Source organism: Schistocerca gregaria, chromosome 1, assembly GCF_023897955.1.
Source record: "Schistocerca gregaria isolate iqSchGreg1 chromosome 1, iqSchGreg1.2, whole genome shotgun sequence".
NCBI classification, from domain to species: domain Eukaryota; kingdom Metazoa; phylum Arthropoda; class Insecta; order Orthoptera; family Acrididae; genus Schistocerca; species Schistocerca gregaria.
Genome location: NC_064920.1, coordinates 664,085,990 through 664,113,313, shown reverse-complemented (window position 1 = coordinate 664,113,313; position 27,324 = coordinate 664,085,990). Strand labels below are relative to the sequence as shown.

General features: G+C 44.6%; 1 protein-coding gene and 1 pseudogene across 3 annotated transcripts in view; one reads left to right on the top strand and one right to left on the bottom strand.

The window, feature by feature from the left end:
* Positions 1–27,324, bottom strand: part of LOC126362137 (solute carrier organic anion transporter family member 74D-like) — a 348,252-nt gene that overhangs the window by 289,275 nt on the left and 31,653 nt on the right. The gene's annotated exons all lie outside the window — the stretch shown is intronic.
* Positions 13,486–13,603, top strand: LOC126287958 (5S ribosomal RNA; annotated as a pseudogene).

Sequence of the window (27,324 nt, the reverse complement as noted above, 5' to 3'; positions counted from 1 at the left end):
TATGCAGTCCCTCATATCTCTCCTCGATATTAACGCTCATTTGTGAATAATACAGCAGAAGCACTCGTTCGCATCAGAACAAAATCCTTTCTCTCACACTTCAGCACTCACACGGTTTCCCGAAGTCCTTTTCAGTAGCAGGAACTCTGGAATGACCTTCTACACTGGATCAGAAAACTGAATAATATCTCCAGCGTCAGAAGACAGTTAATTACACATCTAAAACAACAATAATGTTTGCCATTGTGCATGTGCGTACTCGTAACTCCATGCAAACAACTACCCCTCTTTTTAGGCAGACCACAGTGCCAAGAGTCCTTTAGCTGGTACAGTGTACCTAAATGTCTGCATCAGAGCTCGGTATTGCACAAAATATATCTTGTTTACATATATGAATACAATTTTTATCTACTCCTGTCATTATTATTATTATAGCAGCAGCATAGTGCTAATATTAATATAATTAATTTTATTGTTGTTCGCGACCAAGAATAATATTTCCTTTGACTGTAGGAATGGTTTCCCTTTAATGTGTCATACACAATAATCACAAAAAAAAGAATGTGAAGAACACTTCTACAGTCAGTAAGTATAAGACTGTGTTCCCGCGTTCCATCGATGATGGAAATTATGTACACGTAGATTCAGTTCATTTTCAATTCCATCAACACTGTTCTATTTATCCTATTAAAGTTATTTTCGTATTTATAATGTAAAATCCGTAGCGTATGTAAAACTCCAATCTGATGTGAGAGAAGGCCGACAGGCCCAAATCTGATCAGGTTATGTAAACAAATAATTAAAAATAAATGTGTAATACGAGTAAGCAGATCTCAAAATTTGAATATTGCGCAACTGACAGCATATTTAATGAGTGATTTCATAAAGGGACTAACACTGTTTAACCTAACCTACTGTTGAAATTCCATGTGAAGTCACCGTCTGTGTATGTAACTGTCTAGGCCTCTTTATGCGTGCTCTATAATAAAAACTTCGCATTTCTGTAACGGTTTAGTTTTGACTATTCATCAGTTAACTGCCAGAAATGTCGCCGCAGGAAATAAAGAGGCGATCAGTTTGTACATTTTTGGATCAGTCCTGCAAGGAGATGTATTCAGTGATTATAGCATATTTAGTGTGATTCAGCCTCCAGGACGCTTTTCTCGCAACTTCATTGGTCTTTTAACACAAAGTTAATAAGTTACGGAAATTGTAGTGCATCCTCATACAACAGGCACCGCTGCAATGAAGACCTGCACCTTTAGTTTACACTATTACGTATGATGACACTAAAACGAAGAGCTTTGTTATTCATGCGAATCATGCTATCTGACACAGTAGGAAAGTTAAATAGAACGTTCTAACGTGAAGCACTTCATTGTATGAATAGTACTGCCACATACCACAAACCTAGTCTGCGTTACGGAGCGAGGAAGTGGTATGGTTAAGAAACTGCTTTCCATTCGAAAGCTAGAGGGAATTAAACTCACTCCTGGCCATCCAATTTTAGGTTTCGTGTTTCTCTCCTAATCACTTGCCACCGACTCCCCAATGGTTGGGCACTGTAGGTTTTCTTGTGGATTCTCGCCGAGTGAGAACTCTTTCTCCATCGTTACTAGCTTTTACATCGACTGAACTTTCCTTTCCTTCAGAGTACGATACGAACTTCGAACAAGGTATGGAACAGGTTTTGGTAGATATCAGATAGATATATCTGTAGAAACAGTATAATTCTTGACTGTAATAAAGATAAATGTGTATTGTCTTCATCGTATGGATGTTTAAACGTTCACCTATTCGACTTCCAGAAGCGTTTGAAACACTGGGACACGATACGTGATGTCTCGTAGAAGCATTTATGTTGTGCATCCTGATAGAATATTTTCCATATTGATCTAATCATTGCCCACAGCGCTGTGTTCTTTATACGTCACAAGATTTGGCAGTTGGGATAGCGATTTTCTGTGGCAGAACACCTACTGCAGCCTTGGTGTGTATTGAAGTGCTGAACAGGCTTACAGAAAATGGTTTCTGAAGATTTCAGTTACGTCTTCAGTCTAGTCAAAATTGCTTTGAAAACTTAAATGACGCTGTACAAGGTGATGCGCATACTAACCTTTGTAGTGAAAGATCAGAAATTTTTTAAAAAAGTAATAAAAATAAAAAGTAACCGCAAGAATGATTGTACGAATACTATAGGTGCAGTACCCGAAAAAATGCACTACATCGTTACATTATGGACAGACAAAAAGAAACAGTGCGATGGTCCTTCTAGGCTGAAATGAATAAAAAAGTAGAACAACTAGCGACAATAAAGGAGTAACAGCTGAAGACAGAAATTTCTTATCCTGTGTGGAAGTAACGTACCCAATCTGACCGGAAATTACAGTTTTTCAAAATACAGATTTCAGTTACGAGGAAAATTAAATCTTTGTAAGTGAAAATACGAAAAACCGTAAACAGTCAAATAGTAAACAAGGCAGTATAAGTGGACTTATCTTTCGGTATTATATATACTCCTTACGTTGCTAGAGCTTCAACTGTAATGTGTGTCTGATAGATTTTAAGGGGTACATCATGTTGGCTTCTAGCAGTTCCAAGAAGAGTGTAGGGAAAATTGAAACGCACGATAAATACATAGCTTATGGAAATACAAGGACTGAGTGACGTATACGAGAAGGCCGTTTGAATAACTGCGACTATAGATCGCTTGTATACTGAAGTCCGTCGTCCTAATCGTGAAGATCGGAAGGAAAAAGACCGTGAAAGGAGACAGCAAAAGAAGTGTACAGATCGACTCAGCTATATTTGTGAACGTCTACATACGATTGTACTAAATAAAAATGGAGGAAGCCAAGATAGGATTTAATGACTCAGCGACATCAAGGTCATCACGACCAAGGTTTTGCATCGCGTGTTGATAACAGAACGACCTTGCAATGCATGTGAAGTAAATGCTAGAAATCTTGTCAAGTATTAATGAGGTTGGTCGAACAGACAATGGAGTAACACTCCTCTACAATAACAAGGTAGTATGTGCAGTAATGCGCTACCTCGTACGGTTTGAGGAACGTCAGTTTCATGCAATTGCGCAATGTATAAAGTATCACTCTTTTTTCTAGTAGACCGCTTCACTTTTCGTCTGGCAAACACACAATTGGAGCATGCGTTTTTATCTCTAAGGTCAGTATTTCCAGTGTAAAAACTTTCGGAAGTTCCACCTTAAGCGCACAGTTAGCACGTTCTCTCTCTAACTTACACAGAGCAATTCCACAACTAATGTCGCAACTCATTGTACGAGGACAACCGTTTCCTCGCTGCCCAAACACTGCAGTGACTGTATTCATTCAAGGACGTGTCTTTGGCCTTTCTGTTCTAGCGTTACAGAAGCAGCAAAAACTTAATCCGCCTGCTGGAACCTGGCGTTTTTCATGGCCACGGGTGGCAACAGCTGAGGCGACTAAATCAGCTGCGGCGTTATTTATCACAGGGTGGGGTTGGGTAGAATGAGATGGGATGGCAGTGTCACATGTCGCATCACTTATCACATGTTTCAGCGCCCCACGGGCAGGCACGCTATAACTTCTTGTTAGCTCTCTGGCTTGCACCATCACACTAGACAGCTGTACAAAGGGCAGGCAAAAAGACAAGGTACCGTGCACGAACACCATAAACGGAAAACACGCTACGAGGTTGCATGAACTGTGACGCTGAATCGACCTTGGTGGTAAGTTCCTATGGGACCAAACAGCTGAGATCATCGGTCCCTAGGCTTACCCATTACTTAATCTAACTTAAACTAACGTACGCTAAGGGCAACACACACACCCATGCCCGAGGGAGGCTTCGAACCTCCGACGGGGGTTCACATTTAAACTATGAAGTTACGCCGGAAGACAAAAAAAAGAACGACGAAAAGTGAAGAACTGACATTTTAACACATAAAGAAAATAAAAGGTAACACAAACGATCTAGCCAGTACTGTATAGATGAGATAGAAGAAGCTTTCGGTAAATTTTAAAATACTCATGGGATCACAAATTTGTTATTTTCAAAAGAACCATCCGATGCTATTTTGTCGAAAAATGACATTTTGAGACCATAGCTGTTTTACAAAATAAAGGCTGATTCTTCCAGAGAAGACAACAGCAACCAGACACTACTAATAAGTTATTTATTTATACAAATGGAACCGTTAACAGTTTCGAACAGACAGATTCATCTTCAGAGGGCTATTCACGTCTAGATATACTTTTGTTGAAGTTTGCATTAGTTTTCGGCACTTCATTTCCCCATGTGGTGAAAATTTCTTGCGATGATTGAACACAATGCAAACAAATCTTTAAGGTTGAGTTGCATGTATGTTTCATTATATCGAAAATCCCGCGCCATTTTGTTGCCATGTTGGATCTCGTGTTATTGAAATGCTGTAGAGTATATGGAGCATCTATTTAGTTCATATACATTGTGTAGCGGATATACGTGCAGATATTTCTGTTGTTGTCTGATTAAAGTGTACTGAACAACATTACGTCAGCATTTACTTCAACTGCAGCCTAATAATTATAGCTATTAATATTAGTATGTTTTTAGACTGATTGGTAGCCCCAAATACATGAGGCAAGAGGAAGCCATTAATGCTTATCTTCTCCTTGGCAGCTGGTCAGGTATTGAGGCGTGGACACGTGGATGCAAACCGGTTAGTGTGTACTGACAAACATGATCCAATTAGAGGTGTTGTTGCGGCTTTGCAGAAAATATCACGTTGTGACATGTTTGTGGCAAGACAGTTCGATGCAGAGGTAAAAACAGTCAACACACTAGTGTATGTACATATACCGTTACACGCTTTATAACCAAATAGCGTAAAGCACAACTGTCTCAATTTTACAAGGTCAATCTATTGCGCTTACAATCTTGCCGTACATTTTACATTTAAATTTGCGAACAAGGTTTTCATCTACTTTTCCAAAATATGCAACGTGTTCTCCACTGGACACACATGCAGTATTGTCTGAAACACAAACGTCGCCAGAAAACACGCTAGGCAATACGCGTGAAGAACGACCAACTCTCGGCCGACACGACGTGTAGACTTCCGTGAAATATGTGCAGAACTCTGTTGAGCGAGTTCTACTTCTTGAACGAGGACATGGAGGCGACGTGTGGATTCCCTGTTTCATAACAACCACTGTTTTTGGTGTGTTGGTGCCATCGTCGAATGCATCGTACTCTCGACGAAAATCACGCTGCACAGTAATAACTGAATTGCACTGATGAAATGGAGCTCGCAAAACAATGATTTGTTGCTCTGTTGTCGTTTTTTCTTCTGGCCGCACTCTGGATATTAAATACGACATAGGTGCAACGGGGAGAACTCTGCCGGCTACGACGAGAAGCCAGCAAACTGTGGCCGAGCGGTTCTAGGCGCTTCAGTCCGGAACCGCGCTGCTGCTACGGTCGCAGGTTCGAATCCTGCCTCGGGCATGGATGTGGGTGATGTTATTAGGTTAGTCAGGTTTAAGTATTTCTAAGTTCTAGGGGACTGATGACCTCAGATGTTAAGTCCCATAGTGCTTAGAGTCATTTGAACCATTTTGAACGACGAGAAACGTCAAGTTGCAACTCTCTTAGGTTTTGACGAATAAGCCACAGTTCACACCAAGACTAGACTTTTAAATGGCTCTGAGCACTATGGCACTTAACATCTATGGTCATCAGTCCCCTAGAACTTAGAACTACTTAAACCTAACTAACCTAAAGACATCACACAACACCCAGTCATCACGAGGCAGAGACAATCCCTGACCCCGCCGGGAATCGAACCTGGGAACTCGGGCGCGGGAAGCGAGAACGCTACCGCACGACCACGAGCTGCGGACCCAAGACTAGAAGGTACAGTCTTGTGAAATCGGACGACTGTTTTTGAAACAGCCTGTACAATGAAACGATTTGCAATGGCCGGCAGCTGTCAGCTGTGCTATCTTCCAACATGAGAATGACGTGGAACAGTCATAAAAGAATACCTTTCATCTTACCTATAATGTTAATTCATAGTTTTTCCTAAAATTATACAATATATCTACTTCGAAGTATTGAGTAGATGACAACAAATCATTCTCCAAGAGCAATTTTGAACATGGTATCACACCATATATATTCCACAAGATGTGACAGAAAAGAAATGAGATTGTGTAATGACACAGGAGTTACTTTTTCATAGAGCCAGTACTCAACTATGTTGAGATCTTGACCTGTGCACTTAGCTTGCTGGATGAGCTCAGTAGCAGTGGAGGAGCACTTGACTACGGGTGTGTTTAGGCACACCAAGGGATGGCAAAAAACGGCGCAGCTCCAGCGCGCCCTCACGCGAAACCGAAAGTGGAAATGTTTCGAAAGGTCTAAATGCCGAATTTAGATTTGCGTGGACTCATTAGCGCTGCTTTGAAATCAACTTACTGAACGTAGTTAATCAGCACATAAATTTGTAGTATCAGTTTCCTTATTTTTTGTCACACTTTACAACATTAACTGGCGGAGCGTAAGAGAGCTGAGACGGAAATTTTGACCCCTTGTGAAATCGATTCGAAAAGTATCTTTTTCTTTTATTGTTTATGGATGTAATGTTGTTGTGATATATGTTTTAAAGATCGTTTAAAAACAAATCTTAAAACGATGCTTATGGTTAAATTTGTATAATATTATCTGTTGAGGTCTTGTTGCGTCCGCCCCGGTAGCTGAGTGGTTGCCGGCACGGTAGCTCAGCGTGTTCGGTCAGAGGGTTAGCATCCCTCTGTAATGAAAAAAAAAAAAACTGAGTGAATGGCTCCATAATGAACTTCAACTGGCGTCAGGGGACGTCCGCCACGAACAATTGCAGCGAACTATAACGAACAAAATGAGATTAAAAAAAAGCCCGCGCGGCGATCTGTCACGCCAAAGGGCCCAGGTTCGATTCCCGGCTGGATCGGAGATTTTTTTCGCTCATGGAGTGGGTGTTGTGTTGTCCTCATTATCATTTCATCACCATCAGTGGAAGGCAACGGGAAACTACAACTGGAATCACTTTCCTAGACGCTCATGCGGTGGACCTCTCTGACGAGGCTTCCCCCATGACGAGACCTGCCGTAAGGCAGAACACATAGTTATGTCTTGTGGTACTGTTATGTAATGTCAACGTAAAGTCTGTAGTTTATGTAAAGAGAGTACTGTGCTCAACTAGGTGCAAATGGATCTCCCTCTAGTTAAAGACAGAACGAAGACAGCTGAAGTCGGGAAAGGAGCTTAGGACATGGAAGAATGGTAATGGAGGAAGGTGGTGTATTTTGTAGAAGGAAGAAGTATTTTGCGGAAATGGTTGGACAGCACAGTGTCGAGAGGGGTACTGATGGAATATTGTCACGAAAAATTGAAGAATGATGTTTTTGGAGATAGTGTCAGTGGAACGAAGAGTTTGTTGGAGACGATGTAACGGCTTCACGCTATGATGAATCAATGAATTTTCGGCACAACATTAAGTTTCTAAAATATTCAGCCGATAAGAGTACATTCCGAGAGAGAAGAAGAGAAGACCGTAAGAATAAATAATAAACTGAAGTCTTGACAGAAGAGATACGTAAGACAGAAGAGAAGAATATAGTACAAGAAAGTTTAATGGCAGACAGCGATTATATTATCTTGAAGAAAATCAGCGCCAGATTAGGCTGTTATTGATAATGTGTGGAAGCAAAGAATAAAGACGGGGTTTAACAGTAAGTTTGGCGGTGAATTCTTATTTGGGGCATTTGTGCTAATAAACACAGTAGATAAGTGCTTAGACTGTTTTATAGTGGGGATAAAACGAGTTTTGTGAGATCCGTCGTGATTTGCAAAGCAACTGCAGCTACATTTATGGTTATAAGGGCATATCACATACTTGGAGCCAAAACTTCGAATAAATGGAGCCGGCTGTTGAGACCGAGCGGTTCCAGGCACTTCAGTCCGGAACCTCGCTGCTGCTACGGTCGCAGGTTCGAATCCTGCCTCGGGCATGGGTGTCTGCGTGATGTCCTTAGTTTAGTTAGGTTTAAGTAGTTCTAAGCCTAGGGGACTGATGACCTCAGATGTTAAGTACCATAGTGCTTAGAGGCATTTGAACCTATTTTTTTAAGAGAAGTCTTTAAATAAAGTGAACAGTTTATGAGCAGGGAAAACATTTGTGTGCTACAGTATCAAACAAACACTCAGTTACAGTAATTTGTACTAAATTTCTGTATAAACGCAGCCAGTTAAGCTGCGGTCTCTTAAGAAAGAAATTCTTCCAATCCATATGTGGCATGCAGAAAACCAGTGCTTAACGGTATTAGTTAAAACAGTCTTGGTTGCAGTTTTGGTTTTTTATTTTTCAACTACGCTTTTCTCCTTATTTAGCCATCTTCTTGTTATTTTTCCTAGATGGACGCGAGTGACACCAAGATCTGCAAAACGCGTTCCCGTTCACAGGAGCGAGTAACAGACTAAGATAGGGGCTCATGTAGTAAGCTTAATGCAGAAATTTTAAATAGTCGATTTATTCTCTGGTGTCTAGTTACGGTTTGAGTACGGTTATTAAACACATTCCTGAAATACACGAGATTAGCTACATGTTCATTCAAAATAGAAGATAACATACAGAACACATGATAAAACAGAGCAAACGTGTTTGCGTTAGCCCCATTTTAGCACGTCTGCATTAAACCACTTGTCCGCTGGCAATGAGCCGATGGAACAAACCGAAACCTGTAACGAGAGCAAGGTTGAAACCTGTCGTGCACTAATAATCAACGACTAGTAGTATCTCAACAGTGCGTGCAGTCTCAATCCAGTTTTGTTACACCTTGCGTGACAGCTTGTAAATTAAATGTAGTACAGAATCTTAAAGTTGGGGATTTACCCTAAATGTGTGTTTAAACATGTGTTGCCTACTGCGGAAACGAAGCTTTGAATGTTGTGATTTGCAAATGTTGTGTAAGAAGGCTTGGTTAATAACTGGGCTCAGAGACGGAAGCGGTAGAATGAAAATACGACGAGTCTCGACTCACGGGTACACTTATTACGTCTCCATGTTGGTTTCCTCCAAATTTTTACGGCGTTATGACAATATGTCTCATGTGTAAAGGCGCAGATGTGCGACTCTTATGCAAAGGCGTATGCTGCATGGCTGTGGATGAAGATGAGAGTGAAAGCGAGAGGAGAGTGAAAACTGCCATCAATTATCCACGACTTCGCGGAAGCTAAGAGAGAGGGAAGGGTGTAGGGGAACAGAGTACAGAGAGGGTGGGCCTTAGTGTTACCTAGTGGATTAGCAACAAACGTTCACCCGAAACACACAGCTTAAAAGTTCGAGATTTAATGTAAGACGGTGGTCAGAATCTGCAAACATTATATACCCGTCGTAACTTTTGAGCCGGAACGTTCAGATTCATAATCACCTACGAATAGCACGCACTGAAATGGGAAAGCACGGGTTCTCTTCTTCATTCAGATGAGGGTGCATCTTTGCCGTTTGCATGATTAGCAAGTGCACCGAGTGAGGCGGAGCTTTTTCTTAGAAAATGGCCCTATTTGAAAGGAGTGCAGGCCATCCTAAAGTGTATTGCGTGGTCTTCATAAAACGTTTAGGGTTAATGCTGGAATGGGTCCTTCGAACAATGGCATGGTCTATTCACTTATTCATCCGCTTCTGATCTGTGTCAACAGTTCGTTTCATTACAACCCACACCGGCCTCCGAGGTCTCCAGGTAGCAAAGGTGCTTCGTAAAGTGTAAGTCACGACTTCGATTCCTGCCACCGTGAGAACATTTTAAGTTTACCGTCACTTTGTGATTCCTTTATATTTGCGAAGACAAATTATAGAAAGGCGCAATACGTAGAACCGAAAAAAATAAAGAATAGCGAAATACGCAGTAGCACATACATACATTAATGTGTGCTCAATAAATATTAACAGATGGATGAATCTTAGAGACTGATAAGATGATATGTATTTTTATTTTAAGGAAATGAAGTTTTATTAATGCAGTTGGAATGGAGTCCACCTCCAAAACAATTGTTTTGAATGATAACAATCTGCCACATTGGTTGTCGTTATTATTGTTTTTATTAACATTCTCCATTACGTTGAGTAATACCGCATTTGTTGATTTGCTTAGTTACGACTTTTGTTGTAGACACAAAAGAGATATTTTAAACATTGCGTGATTTGTCTTACAGTGGTTACTGCCTTAAAATTAGTACATAGTTTCTTTTGCAATTAGATACTGAAATCCATATATTTTGAAATTCTATCGGATTAAAGACTTGGTAGAAGACTTTTTAAAACGAATTCTACCAGTTCATTCCTGCCTTTTATTACTACACTTCTCAATATTATGTTTCTCTGCCTTAATGACTGTGGTTCACAATTTGGTTACCTTCGGTACGTGACAACATGGCGTCGTTGGTTCCTCTGTATCGAGGGTAATAAGGCTAAAGTTTTTCGTGTCCCGCTAACACTGTTGGTCATTCTTTGCCCCATTCTTCCGGAGCTGCTTTCCGTGCCTTTGTTTCACCAAGATTTGGGTCTTTCGATACAGCCAACTTCCTCTTGTGAAATGGATGCCTCTTTTATTAGCAAGTTCACTTTTGAGTATGCTTGTGTGAGCCCAGCTTCGGATGTGATGCCACTTTCATGTGTGTGGTATAGCCTGTCAAACGAGCGTATTTCAGTTGCTGTAACAACACAGCCGACCGCGGTGACCGAGCGGTTCTAGGCGCTTCAGTCCGGAGCCGCGCGACTGCTACCGTCGCAGGTTCGAATCCTGCCTCGGGCATTGATGTGTGTAATGTCCCTTGGTTAGTTATGTTTAAGTAGTCATAAGTTCTAGGGGACTGATGACCTCAGATGTTAAGTCCCAGTGCTCAGAGCCATTTGAACTATTTCTTTTTAACAACACAGTGATCATTCATCGTTAAAATGAGAGCAGACATGAGGTGCAATATTGAGCACAATTCTTAGAATGTGCGTTGCTATGTTCTGGTAAAAAAATGGCTCACATGGCTCTGAGCATTATGGGACTTACCTGCTACGGTCATCAGTCCCCTAGACTTAGAACTTCTTAGACCTAACTAACCTAAGGACATCACACACATCCATGCCCGAGGCAGGATTCGAACGGTCGCGCGGTTCCAGACTGTAACGGCTAGAACCGCTCAGCCACTCCGGCTGGCCTCGACGTAGCTTTCTCTGGGGTGACTAACTCAGTTATTTTGCTCCTATGGGCAAAACATTAAATTTTGTATACAAAGAAATTATTTAATTTTCGTAATTTATTTTAATACGACACTAGGCATTTCCTCTTTCCAAGTATTTTTGTATTTCATAATTCAGACATCTGTAACTATACTAACAAACACATCGATTCTTTACCGTTGCGCCCTTTAGACAGCTTTACCATCAGCTTTTTACATATGATTTTCTCAACGATAATACGCTTCAGAATTTTTCAAAATACATGCGGGTTCGAGATGGATGTACGAGGTCGTGGGCAGAAACTAGTGAGAAATAAAACTCGCATCTCATGTGGTTCTGAACTGCATTTTTCCTTAAGCAGGGCAGTACGGCGTGTCTGGAAGGGAAGGCTGCGCGGTGTTTACTAACAGCTGGCGGGCTGTGCTGGAACGTGGCGGTGTGTAGCGCAGGGCAGGGCAGCGGGGCAGAGCACGCTGCCGCCGCCGCTGCTGCTGCTGCTGCCGCCGCCGGCAAGCCCGCATCCGGCCGCCGCCGCCCCCATCGGCTCGATAAACATTCCCCGGCGGCAGACAGAGCGCGCCCGCCGTATCGACGCCGCCAGCCCGCCACGCCGCGCCATCTTCACGCAGATCCAAATTGCCGTGCCACGGCGTGCCATGTAGGCAGCCTGTCGTTACTGCGCTCTGTAGCAGTCTCTAAAACAGGGTTCTTCAATCTTGTAGCTTACCTGGGTAACACTGGCAGGAGGCCAGTATTTCTGGGCCGCACATAATACGCTCAACTCTAGCTAAAAGAGAACAAAACCGGGAGGGGATGGACCAATGAGAGAACAGCATCGTGTGGCGGTAGTTTCATATCGAAAATATTCAATTTATTGCAACATAACTTTACGTGAACGACATAGTACACAATTTGATAATGTAAAAAAGATTTTTTTTAAAAATTGTTTTAACCGATCGTCTGATAGATGCTTACTTTTTGGGCCTCTTTGATACTTGCTTTCAGCCGTATGCGGCGCGTGGATCGCGGGTTGGACACCCTTGCCTTTCACAGTTCAAATGGTTCAAATGGCTCTGGTATTGGCAATAAATCGCAGCAAACGACAACGATCGTAAAATAGGCAGAAACGATTGAACATGTTTTGAAGACACTGGTTTCCGTAATTTATACGTAACAGCACATACACATACACACTAACTTGTGCCATTGTAGATTACATCTCTGTATGCACACACAAAAATAGAAACGGCACGTTTAAAATCCGTATCCACATCCAACATGAGACTGTAGCCCACATACTTTCATTCTGTCTGCTAGCGGCTATATGTGATAAAAGATACATAATCGAAAGATCTGTGATTATCTTAGTGCAGCAGATTCCAAAATTATCCTCCTTTGGAACACTTCGAGAATCCAGAATGCTGGTACTTGGATGGAACGCCTTGTTTATTTTGAAGGTTAATAAAATTTTAAAGATGATAAAACTTGTTTCATCGAGCGATTATTTCAATTTTAAATCATAACTAATAACATAGAAACAACAATAAAATTTTAAAAAAACTAATATAGTCAAAATGGTGAAAAAAGCCGTGTTATTAATAGTTTATCGGAGAGCGCTTACCGCGGAACACAGTTTAAGGAACCTTGTTGTACTGTCTTGAGTAGTTAACAACGGAGCCATCTTCCCATGGGAAACGAGGAGCATTTCTGTAAAAACCCGGTAGTTACCTTTAACACATGTTTGTTACTCGCCCTTGCTGTCTCTTCCAACATACAGCTTTACGTGCTTAGCGCTGTAGCGTTGTCTGCTGTTTAGATGTGCAATAAGTAATTCTTTGCAGCGAGAGAGCGAGAGATAAAAGAGAGAGTTAGAGAGAGAGAGAGAGAGAGAGAGAGAGAGAGAGAGAGAGAGAGAGAGATGGGGTGTGGGGAGAGGGGAGTATTAGGAGTCTTTGACCAGTGAATGCCTTACTAACAAGATGTTTGTCGAACAGTCTGAGCACACAAAATTAAGTACAAGAAGCAAAGTAAATGATTAAATTTACCAGCAGTGCTACTTAAGGGTAAGGTCCCAGCGCTCAGATACTTCCTTAGTGCTCACAGTGGAAATGATTAAGCATTGGTACGATAGTCCAAATGCATAAGAGTCGATGAATGTAGTTTTATTGTTTATTTTTAAGACTATCGACATTGAGTATAATGTCACTGCAAATTTAGTGGCTCCTAATGGTAGAATGGGCAACGGCCTTGCCGCGGTGGATACACCGGTTCCCGTCAGATCATCGAAGTTAAGCGCTGTCGGGCGTGGCCGGCACTTGGATGGGTGACCATACGGGGCGCCATGCGCTGTTGCCATTTTTCGGGATGCACTCAGCCTCGTGATGTCAATTGAGAAGCTACTCGACCGAATAGTAGCGGCTCCGGTCAAAGAAAACCATCATAACGACCGGGAGAGCGGTGTGCTGACCAGTCGCCCCTCCTATCCGCATCTTCATCTGAGGATGACACGGCGGTCGTATGGTCCCGGTGGGCCACATGTGGCCTGATGACGGGATGCTTTAATAATAGAATGAATCCATTGGGGTCCCGCTGTAACAACCATTAAACATTAAATCAACTAATTTACCTAGACGTCTGGCAATCTCACTGGAAATCGTTAAATCCATCCTCTTGACAACGAGTGGTGTGTCGAAACGACAGCGTTACACGTCATTTCAGAACCCAGTTTCGGGTGAAAGTACGGATGTTGTTCGGTGCTGAATTTTCTGTATCAGAGGTACGTGTGATGCAGAGAAATTAATGACAGACTACATCTGCGTCCGGGCAGGATTCAAATTCTTGTGTGTTGACATGTGAACAACAGCAGCGTACAGATGCCTGATAAGCAGTAAATAAATGATCAAACAAAGAGATCTTGTATATGAAGCGGCTGTTAGTAAAATGATAGAACAAAAATCTGACATGTCTGTGATGTCGTGACATTGACGAGCTTTCAAAGTGAAGCAGACAGAATCCATTTCCATCCAGTTACTAGAGCCACTTCACAAAATGAGATACAAAACAAAGTTTTATCTCACGCGACAAATATTGCCTCTCGGGGCTCCATGTACGCCATGACCAGCTCTCTTACCCTCTACCTATGGAATGAGTTTTAGAAAAGCTGTCTCACAGTAGGTAACTGTAGATGTCGAGCAAAAGGAAAAAAGGTCCAAATGGCTCTGAGCACTATGGGACTTCACTTCTGAGGTCATCAGTCACCTAGAACTTAGAACTACTTAAACCTAACTAACCTAAGGACATCACACACATTCACGGCTGAGACAGGATTCGAAACTGCGACCGTAGCGGTCGCGCGATTCCAGACTGTGGCGTCTAGAACCGCTCGGTCATGTCGAGCAAATATCGACTTTACTACGTTACACATTGAACAGATACTCCAACACGCACTATTAGGGCGTTATACTCACTTTGCACACTATAACTGTGCCGAGTACAAACAACTGGCAATATTAATGGTCCCTCCCGTCATTCGTGTGAAAACAGTAATAAAAAAGAAACTGTAAAACTGGCTTCGTAGATTGGCCGGCAGTTACTTTCTCTGTCAACTATTCCTCGAGTAAAACCTATTATAAAACTGTATTAACAGTCGGAAACCATATACTAATTTAGCTCTTCGACTAGTTCTTTCATAAGTCTCATTTTTCTTGAGAAACATTCGGCGTTCGTAGAAAGCGAGGTAAAACGGCTAAGTGGAAATCGGCGTTGTACAACGCTGACTCCACAAGTCGGCGAATATTTATTCGTAAACGGACTGTTTGTAAACCTGTATTTAGTTAGTCCCGGAAGTAGATATGGGATCTGAGGTTATCTCGAAATACTTTCACACATTCGGTACTTAAAGAGCGAATTTGTTTACATTCGCTTTTTGACTGATTTGATGCGGCCCGCTACAAATTCCTTTCCTGTGCCAACCTCTCTTGTATACGGCTCTCTCTACCACCATGGAAGTTATCCTCTGATGTCATCCTCCTGTCATACTGCCCGTTCTTGTTGTAAAAGTTTTCTGCGGAGAATCTCATTTCTTATCAACCCACCTAATTTTCAACATCATTCTGTAGCACCACAACTCAACCGTTTTGATTCTCTTCTTTCCGGTTTTGCTCTAGAGGGTGCGGCCTTTAATTCCTGTACGTAGATGACCGCACGTCAGCACACAACGGGTTGGATAATAGATTGAAATAGCATTGCTCCAACACGCAACTCATTTCATGGCGCTTAAGCAGTCGTCGGAATCCCGGCACAGCCTCCTCGTTTTAGGCAAGAGCGGCTTGGCAGCCTATGGCCGAGTTGGGCCCCCTCGGCAGCGCAAGCATCAGGGGCAGGTGTTTCCTTTCCCTCGCCCTCACCTAAGGGGGGAGTCTTGCGTCCACGATGCCGCCCAGCTGTTCCCCCTCCTGTTGAATGCGCCACCATTGCTTTGATTCTGTTAACTGCTTTCAAAGGGGACGGGGCCTATTCCGTGTCTCGTCGGTCTCTTTAGTAAGAGACCAAAGCGGAGTAAAGCGGTACAAAAGAAACAATAAACGCTTTATTGTTAAGAAGGAAATTGGTTGTTAAACCTTTTCAAGAAAAAAGAAAGCACTATCCTTCAGTTCAGATCAAATCTTTTGGTAATGTTGGCTGTGAGCCCTCCACGTGTAAGTCGCTATGGGACCAAACTGCTAAGGTCATCGGTCCCTGGGCTCACACACTACTTAATCTAACTTAAACTAACTTAGGTTAAGAACAACACATACCCATGCCCGAGGGAGGACACGATCCTCCGACAGGGGTAGCCACGAGAACCGTAGGAAGGCGCTCCAGACCGAACGGCTACCCCGCACGGCCCAGCCCTCTTTGCTGAACCTACAAACTTGTGTTGTTGGCACAGCCGCTTAGAGTTGTGTGTTTTCCTCCATGGTGAGTGTTCATCGAAAGTGAACGTATCATCTGGAGTGCCCCAGGGCAGTGTGGTAAGTCCGTTGTTGTTTTCTATCTACATAAATGATCTTTTGGATAGGGTGGATAGCAATGTGCGGCTGTTTGCTGATGATGCTGTGATGTACGGGAAGGTGTCGTCGTTGAGTGACTGTAGGAGGATACAAGATGACTTGGACAGGATTTGTGATTGATGTAAAGAATGGCAGCTAGCTCTAAATATAGATAAATGTAAATTAATCCAGATGAATAGGAAAAAGAATTCTGTAATGTTTGAATACTCCATTAACAATGTAGCGCATGACACAGTCACGTCGATTAAATATTTGGGCGTAACATTTGCAGAGCGATATGAAGTGGGACAAGCATGTAATGGCAGTTGTGGAGAAGTCGGATAGTCGTCTTCGGTTCATTGGTAGAATTTTCGGAAGATGTGGCTCATCTGTAAAGGAGACCGCTTTTAAAACACTAATACGACCTATTCTTGAGTACTGCTCGAGCGTTTGGGATCCCTATCAGGTCGGATTGAGGGAGGACATAGAAGCAATTCAGAGGCGGGCTGCTAGATTTGTTACTGGTAGGTTTGATCATCACGCGAGTGTTACGGAAATGTTTCAGGAACTCGGGTGGGAGTTTCTAGACGAAAGGAGGCGTTCTTTTCGTGAATCGCTACTGAGTAAATTTAGAGAACCAGCATTTGAGGCTGACTGCAGTACAATTTTACTGTCGCCAACTTATATTTCGCAGAAAACCACAAAGACAAGATAATAGAGATTAGGGCTCGTACAGAGGCATATAGGCGGTCATTTTTCCCTCGTTCTGTTTGGGAGTGGAACAGGGAGAGGAGATGCTAGTTGTTGTACGAGGTACCCTCCGCCACGCACCGTATGGTGGATTGCGGAGTATGTATGTAGATGTAGATGTAGATGGTTCGAAGAGAGAAAAGTCAGTACATACGTCGGCAAACACTCGACAATTCTCGAAAACTACGAAGCAACACGTGAGGTTTAACGTCTCAACGTGGCAGAGAATATTTCGCCGTAAGCTGTGAACTAACTAATTCAAGATTCTTTAAACGCTTTGGAGAGTTTTGGAATATAACGCAGAAGAACGCTAGTAAGTAGTTCATAAACGGTACACCAACCACTCCCAGCCGGAAGGCCTGACTGTATAGCATTTCGAACCAGCTGGTCGCCCTGCAACTGATCCATACATCCCAAAACCGACATCGCAAAGCTAGTTGTGAAATATCGGAGCTGCCGCAGGCAACGTAGTAACTGTCAACCATAGAAGCCGCAGCCGTTTGAAGAGGAGGCAGCGTGTAGGCACCGCTCGCCAACGCTTCCGCGACCGTCCTCCAATACCGCTAGCGGTCGCTCTGTACGAATCCTGGCTTTTAGCCAACCGGGAGTCTTAAGGCGCCAGACCGGGTGAGATTATCCCGATAAAAATATCACCCAACATCTTTACTGCAAGTGGCTTCTGTCTGGATGCCTGTGTATAAATTTACGGTGAATGTATGATATTTGTGGTAGTTACAAGGACAAGTCGCAGAACTGCGGAGTCATTATTAATGCCTCGAGTAAGCTTAGTAGTGTACGCCGAATCTGGTGGATGGGCATAAAACTGACAAACACTGCTTCCTTTGACTATGACGAAGATGAAGTATACATGAATTACCCTCAAATTTTGGCCTAAAAGAGATGGATGCCTTATTAGAAGATTATTTCCTTTTTATAGAACAAAATTTGTGCGTCCAGAGACCGTTGATCATCTTATACACAGACTGGCCAAAAGTCATGCGATTGCAATGGGTGTGATGTCAGTAGCGAGTCACTCCTCTGTGAACCCACGAAACTTCAATTACACTTTGAGCTGTGGGCTGTAGAGGATTTTGGAATCATTCTGAATCACCCGTATGTTTCTGCGGAGGCGACGTGAGTCCGTTCGTCTAACGGTTATGGCCATTCTAAGTAGCGGTTATCATACGTGGAAATATTGCCGCTGCGATACTGAAGATCGAGCTTCGCACAATGCAAGTTTTCAAAAGGCAAAACCCTTATCACGTCTTCTTCCCCCTAAGTTCAGTTCAACACAGCAGCCTGTATTTCGTTCTTGCAAAGTAATGTCAGGTCGAGCGAATGTTAATGGAGATAGCGATCCACAATTAACGACAGAGAGAGTGTAGGCACTTCACTCTAAATGAAAGCATCTGCTATGGGAGACTACCTAAAGAATGTCTGTTCTGATTCTATAAATTTATTCTGACCAGTGTTTGACAGTGTATCACCTCTGCTAAATTTGTGATGTCCTACCGGCCGCTGTGGCCGAGCGGTTCTAGGCGTTTCAGTCCGGAACCGCGCTGCTGTTACGGTCGCAGGTTCGAATCCTGCCTTAGGCTTGGATGTGTGTGATGTCCTTAGGTTAGTTTGGTTTAAGTAGTTCGAAGTCTAGGGGACTGATGAACTCAGATGTTAAGTCCCATAGTGCATAGAGCCATTTGAAACATTTGTGATGTCCTGAAAGTTGTTAGTTCACGTGATTTCAGTTTGCATATTTAATGTCGGACATTAATAGCTGAAATAGGTTTGTTCGAGATACTCATCTAGTTTCGGCTTTCCTAAAGTCTCTCTAGCTCTAAGGTCCTTGGTAACAATGAGTGACCCAACTAGTCTCTGCTGAAGATAGTTGCCACAAACGGTGTATAGCACCGTGACACAGAACAATGATCCTGCCTGTACACCTTGGTATGCTTTTACCAATTAAATGCTCCCCAACAAGTCCTCAAAATTCATAAAAACTAATTGTGCTAGAAAAACGTGTAACCAATAAATTTTGTAACAGTGCTGTGGCGCATGAGATTCGCTCCAGTGGAACGATCAATGTTACATTCTGATAAAGGTGTTGTACATAGTGTGGAGTCACGTTCTCATGACTATATACTGTCATCCAGCGTAGCAGCCTACTGGCGCACTCACAGATTCCCGACAGTCGGGCGCTCTCAGCTCTCCAGTCGTATAAAGTGATACGCTGTCCCTAGTGCTTTCCACAGCTGTTGTTGGATACACGGCAGACGATTCACACATCGGACGAGCTGATCCCACAGATCTGCAATTGTCTTGAAATTGTCAGGGTAGTATTTGAAGGTCTTGATCGTGCTTCTACAGTGATTTACGGATAAACAGGATGTTTCATAATGATGATTGAAAAATTTGGGGACAGTTACCTAACACTAACACCAGGAAAAAGTGTCAAATAAACAAAGGCGCGACATTAAACACTGATATCCTCACCCACCGTAAGGGGTATGAGCTCGATACTGTGACCTCAGCTCTTTTACTGCAAGGTCTTTGCTTTCTACATTTTGAGAGGAGTTAGTAAGGACCAAAACAAGAGTAAATGCCCAGTAAATGTAGGCTTTAAAAAGAATATCTTAAGAGTTACGAGAACTTGTTAATCTTCGCTGCAGTGAGACATCTCTTGTAATGAACAGCCGTCCCCAAATTATTAAAATTTCATTTGGAAACATCCTGTATTTAGGTCTAGATAGTGTACTTGATTTCGGGCTAGGATTTAGGTAAGAAAACCAACGTGTATGGGTAACAGACGATGGATTTGTAATCAGATCAGAGCACATGGAAGAAAACGAAAATGCCCGTCAGATACTAACGGATTTTCAACTATGTTTACAGAGCAAGTGTTCACCAAGTGTCTCGTCGGGTATGGTGGCGCCCATCACACCCACGACGCAGAATACATGACTCATGGGGGAGGGGGGAAGGTATGAGTCTACAGTCAGGAGAAGACCAGTTTTCTTACTGACGAGCGAACGCGGAACTTTCCGCGGGCAGCCAGCGTTAACTTGGACAGTTCTTGGTCTTCAAGGTTAAAGGTGCTGTTTTCCCTTTTCACACTAGCGTAAAGGACTTTCGATTAGAACATCAACGGTGCGAGACGAGTCGCAGGTTCCGCGACGGTTGGCCACAACAGTGTCAGACACACCACTTTTATCATACAGGCACGATAGTACACATATTTGTCATTTGACAGTAATGCTCCCTCTTATGATCAGTGAAAATCATGGGATTTATATGCTCTAAGTGCTGTGGCTGTAATAACAAAGAGCTTATCGTAAGAAAGAGAATCTTTGGTTGTTACATTACTGGCCATTAAAATTGATGCACCAAGAAGAACTGCAGATGATAGACGGGTATTGATTAGACAAATATATTAAACTAGAACTCACATGTGATTACATTTTCACGGCCCGAATCTCGTGGTCGTGTGGTATCGTTCTCGCTTCCCATGAACGGGTTCCCGGGTACGATTCCCGGCGGGGTCAGGGATTTTCTCTGCCTCGTGATGGCTGGGTGTTGTGTGATGTCCTTAGGTTAGTTAGGTTTAAGTAGTTCTAAGTTCTAGGGGACTGATGATCATAGATGTTAAGTCCCATAGTGCTCAGAGCCATTTGAACATTTTCACGCAATTTGGGTACTTAGATCCTGAGAAATCGGTACCCAGTACAACCACCTCTGGCCGTAATAACAGCCTTGATACGCCTGGGCATTGAGTCAAACAGAGCTTGGATGGCGTGTACAGGAACAGCCGCCCATGCAGCTTCAACACGATGCCACAGTTCATCTAGAGTAGTGACTGGCGCTTTATGACGAGCCAGTTGCTCGGCCTCCAATGACCAGACGTTTTCAATTGGTGAGAGATCTGGAGAATGTGCTGGCCAGGGCAGCAGTCGAGCATTTTCTGTATCCAGAAAGGACCGTACAGGACCTGCAACATGTGGTCATGCATTATCCTGCTGAAATGTAGGGTTTCCCAGGGATCGAATGAAGGTTAGAGCCACGGGTCGTAACACATCTGAAACGTAACGTCCACTGTTGAAAGTGCCGTCAATGCGAACAAAAGGTGACCGAGACGTGTAATCAATGTCACCCCATACCATCACGCCGGGTGATACGCCAGTATGGCGATGACGAATACATGATTCCAATGTGCGTTCACCGCGATGTCGCCAAACACAGATGCGACCATCATGATGTTGTGAACAGAAGCTGGATCCACCCGAAAAAAATGACGTTTTGCCATTCGTGCACCCAGGTTCGTCGTCGATTACACCGTCGCAGGCGCGCCTGTCTATGATTCAGCGTCAAGGGTAACAGCAGCCATGGTCTCCGAGCTGATAGTCCATACTGCTGCAAACGTCATCGAACTGTTCGTGCAGATGGTTGTTGTCTTGCAAATGCCCCCATCTGTTGACTCAGGGATCGAGACGTGGCTGCACGATCCGTTACAGCCATGCGGATAAGATGCCTATCATCTCGACTGCTAGTGATACGAGGCTTTTGGGGTCCAGCACGGCGTTCCGTATTACCCTCCTGAACACACCGATTTCACTTTTTGCTAACAGTCATTGGATCTCGGCCAACGCGAGCAGCAATGTCACGATACGATAAACCGCAATCGCGATAGGCTACAATCCGACCTTTATCAAAGTCGGAAACGTGATGGTACGCATTCCTCCTCCTTACACGAGGCATCGCAACAACGTTTCACCAGGCAACGACGGTCAACTGCTGTTTGTGTATGAAAAATCGGCTGGAAACTTTGCTCATGTCAGCACGTCGTAGATGTCGCCACCGGCGCCAACCTTGTGTGAATGTTCTGAACAGCTAATCATTTGCATATCACAGCATCTTCTTCCTGTCGGTTAAATTTCGCGTCTGTAGCACGTCACATTCGTGGTGTAGCAGTTTGAATGGCGAGTAGTGTATAATGATAGAAAATGCCCCATAGCAATCGAGCTCCCTGCACACTGATAGTCGGGTGGTCTGAGCGTGTGCCCCCTGAGCAGTAAGCGTCGCTAGAGTGGAGCCGGCGGCTGCCGCGTGGCGACACACGGCTCTGAGCACTGCCGCAGTCGCAGCTACAGCTACAGCGACAGCGACAGCCGCGCGTTGCGAAACGCGGCCGCTCCCTGGCAGCGGGTAGCGGCCTGGCGCGGCGTCCCGTTAGCGGCAGCAGCCTGCCCGCCTGCCTAGCAGCAGAGTTGCGTATTTGCGACACCGAATACGCATACGTTATGGCGCGCTACGCGCGTGCGCGCTGCCGCCGCCGCGATGTCGAAAGATTTTGCGCGGATCGAAAGTCACCTGCCCGGCAGGGGCTGGCAGGCCCCGCGCACCCCACGCGGCTCGGCGCGACCTTTACATAACCGCGCCGTCCCAGCGGCGTCCGCCTTACCCCAGGCCTTCCTGCAGCCAGGTGTGACCTTTGCCGTACTTACCGACGCCGACGTTAGAAATTTCTGCAGTGCGACAGCCTGACAAATGGAGGATGCTTCAAGTATAGTGCAAACGCTGTGTGAATGACGTGATCCATTAGCTGGGAAGCAGGCTGTGTCCGCCACACACGCTCCAGGTCGTTCCTCTGACTTCGGCAGGTGGCGTATCGGTATCAATCGAGTTAGCTGCGGCTTTGAAAAGATGTCTCAATAAATCGTTGATTAGACCAGTCAGACGGGTGTGCAAGTGCCATCTCCTCATAGATCTGTGTACAACTACACACAAGTGACGATAGTCGTTGGATAGCGATATGCACATATACAGATGGCGATAGTATCGCGTACACAAGATATAAAATAGCAGCGCATTGGTGGAGCTGTTATTTACATTCAGGTGATTGTATTGTATTGTATGTTAACCGAGGACCTAGAAACAACGGAGAGGCTCCGTCCCCGCCGCAGCCGCAGTGGTCCACAACCCCACGACGACTGCCGCAGTCCACTTCACCCCTCCGCCGCCCCACACACAATCCAGGGTTATTGTGCGGTTCGGCCCCCTGTGGACCCCTCAGGGAACGTTTCACACCAGACGAGTGTAATCCCTATGCAAATGTAGACGAGATGTGGCTCAAATTCAAAGATATAGTAGCAACAGCAATTGAGAGATTCATACGTCATAAATTGGTAAGACATGGAACGGATCCCCCGTAGTACACAAAAAAGGTCCGAAAGCTGTTGCAGAGGCAACGGAAAAAGCATGCGAAGTTCAGAAGAACGCGACATCCCGAAGATGGGCTAAAATTTACAGACGCGCGAAATTTGGCACGGACTTCGATGCGAGATACCTTTAATAGATTCCACAACGAAACATTGTCTCGAAATTTGGTAGAAAATCCGAAGAAATTCTGGTCGTATGTAAAGTACACCAGCGGCAAGACGCAGTCAATACCTTCGCTGCGCAGTGCCTATGGTACTGTTACCGACGACTGTGCCGCTAAAGCGCAGTTATTGAACGCAGTTTTCCAAAATTCCTTCACCAGGGAAGACGAATGGAATATTCCAGAATTTGAAACACGAACATCTGCTAGCATGAGTTTCTTAGAAGTAGATACCTTAGGGGGTGCGAAGCAACTCAAATCACTTGATACGGGCAAGTCTTCAGGTCCAGATTGTATACAGATTAGGTTCCTTTCAGATTACGCTGATACAATAGCTCCCTACTTAGCACTCATATACAACCGCTCGCTCACCGATAGATCTGTACCTACAGATCGAAAAATTGCGCAGGTCGCACCAGTGTTTAAGAAGGGTAGTAGGAGTAATCCATTTAACTACAGACCTATATCATTGACGTCGGTTTGCAGTAGGGTTTTGGAGCATATACTGTATTCAATCATTATGAATCACCTCGAAGGGAACGATCTATTGACATGTAATCAGCATGGCTTCAGAAAACATCGCTCTTGTGCAACGCAGCTAGCTCTTTATTCGCACGAAGTAATGGCCGCTATCGACAGGGGATCTGAAGTTGATTCCGTATTTCTAGATTTCCGGAAAGCTTTTGACGCCGTTCCTCACAAGCGACTTCTAATCAAGCTGCGGACCTATGGGGTATCGTCTCAGTTGTGCGACTGGATTCGTGATTTCCTGTCAGGAAGGTCGCAGTTCGTAGTAATAGACGGCAAATCATCGAGTAAAACTGAAGTGATATCAGGTGTTCCCCAGGGAAGCGTCCTGGGACCTCTGCTGTTCCTGATCTATATAAATGACCTGGGTGACAATCTGAGCAGTTCTCTTAGATTGTTCGCAGATGATGCTGTAATTTACCGTCTAGTAAGGTCATCCGAAGACCAGTATCAGTTGCAAAGCGGTTTAGAAAAGATTGCTGTATGGTGTGTCAGGTGGCAGTTGACGCTAAATAACGAAAAGTGTGAGATGATCCACATGAGTTCCAAAAGAAATCCGTTGGAATTCGATTACTCGATAAATAGTACAATTCTCAAGGCTGTCAATTCAACTAAGTACCTGGGTGTTAAAATTACGAACAACTTCCGTTGGAAGGACCACATAGATAATATTGTCGGGAAGCCGAGCCAAAGGTTGCGTTACATTGGCAGGACACTTAGAAGATGCAACAAGTCCACTAAAGAGACAGCTTACACTACACTCGTTCGTCCTCTGTTAGACTATTGCTGCGCGGTGTGGCATCCTTACCAGGTGGGATTGACGGAGGACATCGAAAGGGTGCAAAAAAGGGCAGCTCGTTTCGTATTATCATGTAATAGGGGAGAGAGTGTGGCAGATATGATACACGAGTTGGGATGGAAGTCATTACAGCAAAGACGTTTTTCGTCGCGGCGAGACGTTTTTACGAAATTTCAGTCACCAACTTTCTCTTCCGAATGCGAAAATATTTTGTTGAGCGCACCCTACATAGGTAGGAATGATCATCAAAATAAAATAAGAGAAATCAGAGCTCGAACAGAAAGGTTTAGGTGCTCGTTTTTCCGGCGCGCTGTTCGGGAGTGGAATAGTAGAGAGATAGTATGATTGTGGTTCGATGAACCCTCTGCCAAGCACTTAAATGTGAATTGCAGAGTAGTCATGTAGATGTAGATGGTAGAGAAATGGTGGTGTACGCGTTTGTGGAGAGCTTGTTTGCGCAGCAATCGCCGACAAAGTGTAAGTGAGGCGGAATTAGGGGAACCAGCCCGCGTTCGCCGAGGCATATGGAAAACCGCCTAAAAACCATCCACAGACTGGCCGGTTCACCGGACCTCGACACAAATCCGCCAGGCGGATTCGTGCCGGGGACCGGGCGCTCCTGCCCGCCCGGAAAGCTGTGCGTTAGACCGCACGGTCATGCGGGCGGCTTTCAGGTCCTTAGTGTGGAAAAGTCTCAGTCGTAATTATGGCCGCACGGAGGGAATTAACAGACTGTTAAACGTGGAATGGTAGTTGGAGCTAGAGGGATGGGACATTCCATTTCGGAAATCGTTACGGAATTCAATATTCCGTGATCCAAAGTGTCGAGAGTGTACCGAGTATACGAAATTTCGGACATTAACTTTCACCACCGACGACGCATTTTCTGACTGCCTCCACTTAATGACCGAGAGCAGCGGCGTTTGCGTAGATTTGTCAGTGCCAACAGACAAGCAACACTGTGTGAAGTATCCGCAGGAATCAATGGGGGAGGTACGATGAACTCATCTGTTACTACAGTGCGGCGAAATTTGGCAGACGACCAATGCGGGTGCCTTTGCTAACAGCACGACATAGGCTGCAGAGCCACTCCTGGGTTGGTGACTATGTCGGTTGGACTGTAGACGACTGTGGACCTGTGATCTCAATTTCATTTGGTAAGAGCTGATGACTCGGTTTGAGTGTGGCCACGAAGTCATGGACCTAAATTGACAACAAGATATTGTGGTTGCATATTGTGGGCTGTGTTTACATGGAATGGACTGGGTCCTCTGGTCCAACTGCGCCTACCACTGAGTGGAGATGGATATGTTTGGCTACTTGGAGACCACTTACAGCAATATGAATCCCAACATTTATGGGACATAATCGAGAGGTCACTTCGTGCACAACATCCTGCACTGGCAACATTTTCGCAGTTATGAACGGCTGTAGAGAAAGCATGGGTCAATATTTCTGCAAAGGTCTTCCAACGACTTATTGAGTCAATGCCTCATTAGGTTTCTCCACAATGCACGGCAAAGGGGGTCCGACACAACACTAGGAGGTATCCCATGACTTTTGTCACCTCAGCGTGCAGATCGATCTCACAAAGCAACGGTAGAGTATCGAATTAAGAAATACACTCCTGGAAATTGAAATAAGAACACCGCGAATTCATTGTCCCAGGAAGGGGAAACTTTATTGACACATTCCTGGGGTCAGATACATCACATGATCACACTGACAGAACCACAGGCACATAGACACAGGCAACAGAGCATGCACAATGTTGGCACTAGTACAGTGTATATCCACCTTTCGCAGCAATGCAGGCTGCTATTCTCCCATGGAGACGATCGTAGAGATGCTGGATGTAGTCCTGTGGAACGGCTTGCCATGCCATTTCCACCTGGCGCCTCAGTTGGACCAGCGTTCGTGCTGGACGTGCAGACCGCGTCAGACGACGCTTCATCCAGTCCCAAACATGCTCAATGGGGGACAGATCCGGAGATCTTGCTGGCCAGGGTAGTTGACTTACACCTTCTCGAGCACGTTGGGTGGCACGGGATACATGCGGACGTGCATTGTCCTGTTGGAACAGCAAGTTCCCTTGCCGGTCTACGAATGGTAGAACGGTGGGTTCGATGACGGTTTGGATGTACCGTGCACTATTCAGTGTCCCCTCGACGATCACCATGATGCCGGGTGTTGGCCCTGTGTGCCTCGGTCGTATGCAGTCCTGATTGTGGCGCTCACCTGCACGGCGCCAAACACGCATACGACCATCATTGGCATCAAGGCAGAAGCGACTCTCATCCCTGAAGACGACACGTCTCCATTCGTCCCTCCATTCACGCCTGTCGCGACACCACTGGAGGCGGGCTGCACGATGTAGGGGCGTGAGCGGAAGACGGCCTAACGGTGTGCGGGACCGTAGCCCAGTTTCATGGAGACGGTTGCGAATGGTCCTCGCCGATACCCCAGGAGCAATAGTGTCCCTAATTTGTTGGGAAGTGGCGGTGCGGTCCCCTACGGCACTGCGTACGATCCTACGGTCTTGGCGTGCATCCGTGCGTCGCTGCGGTCCGGTCCCAGGTCGACGGGCACGTGCACCTTC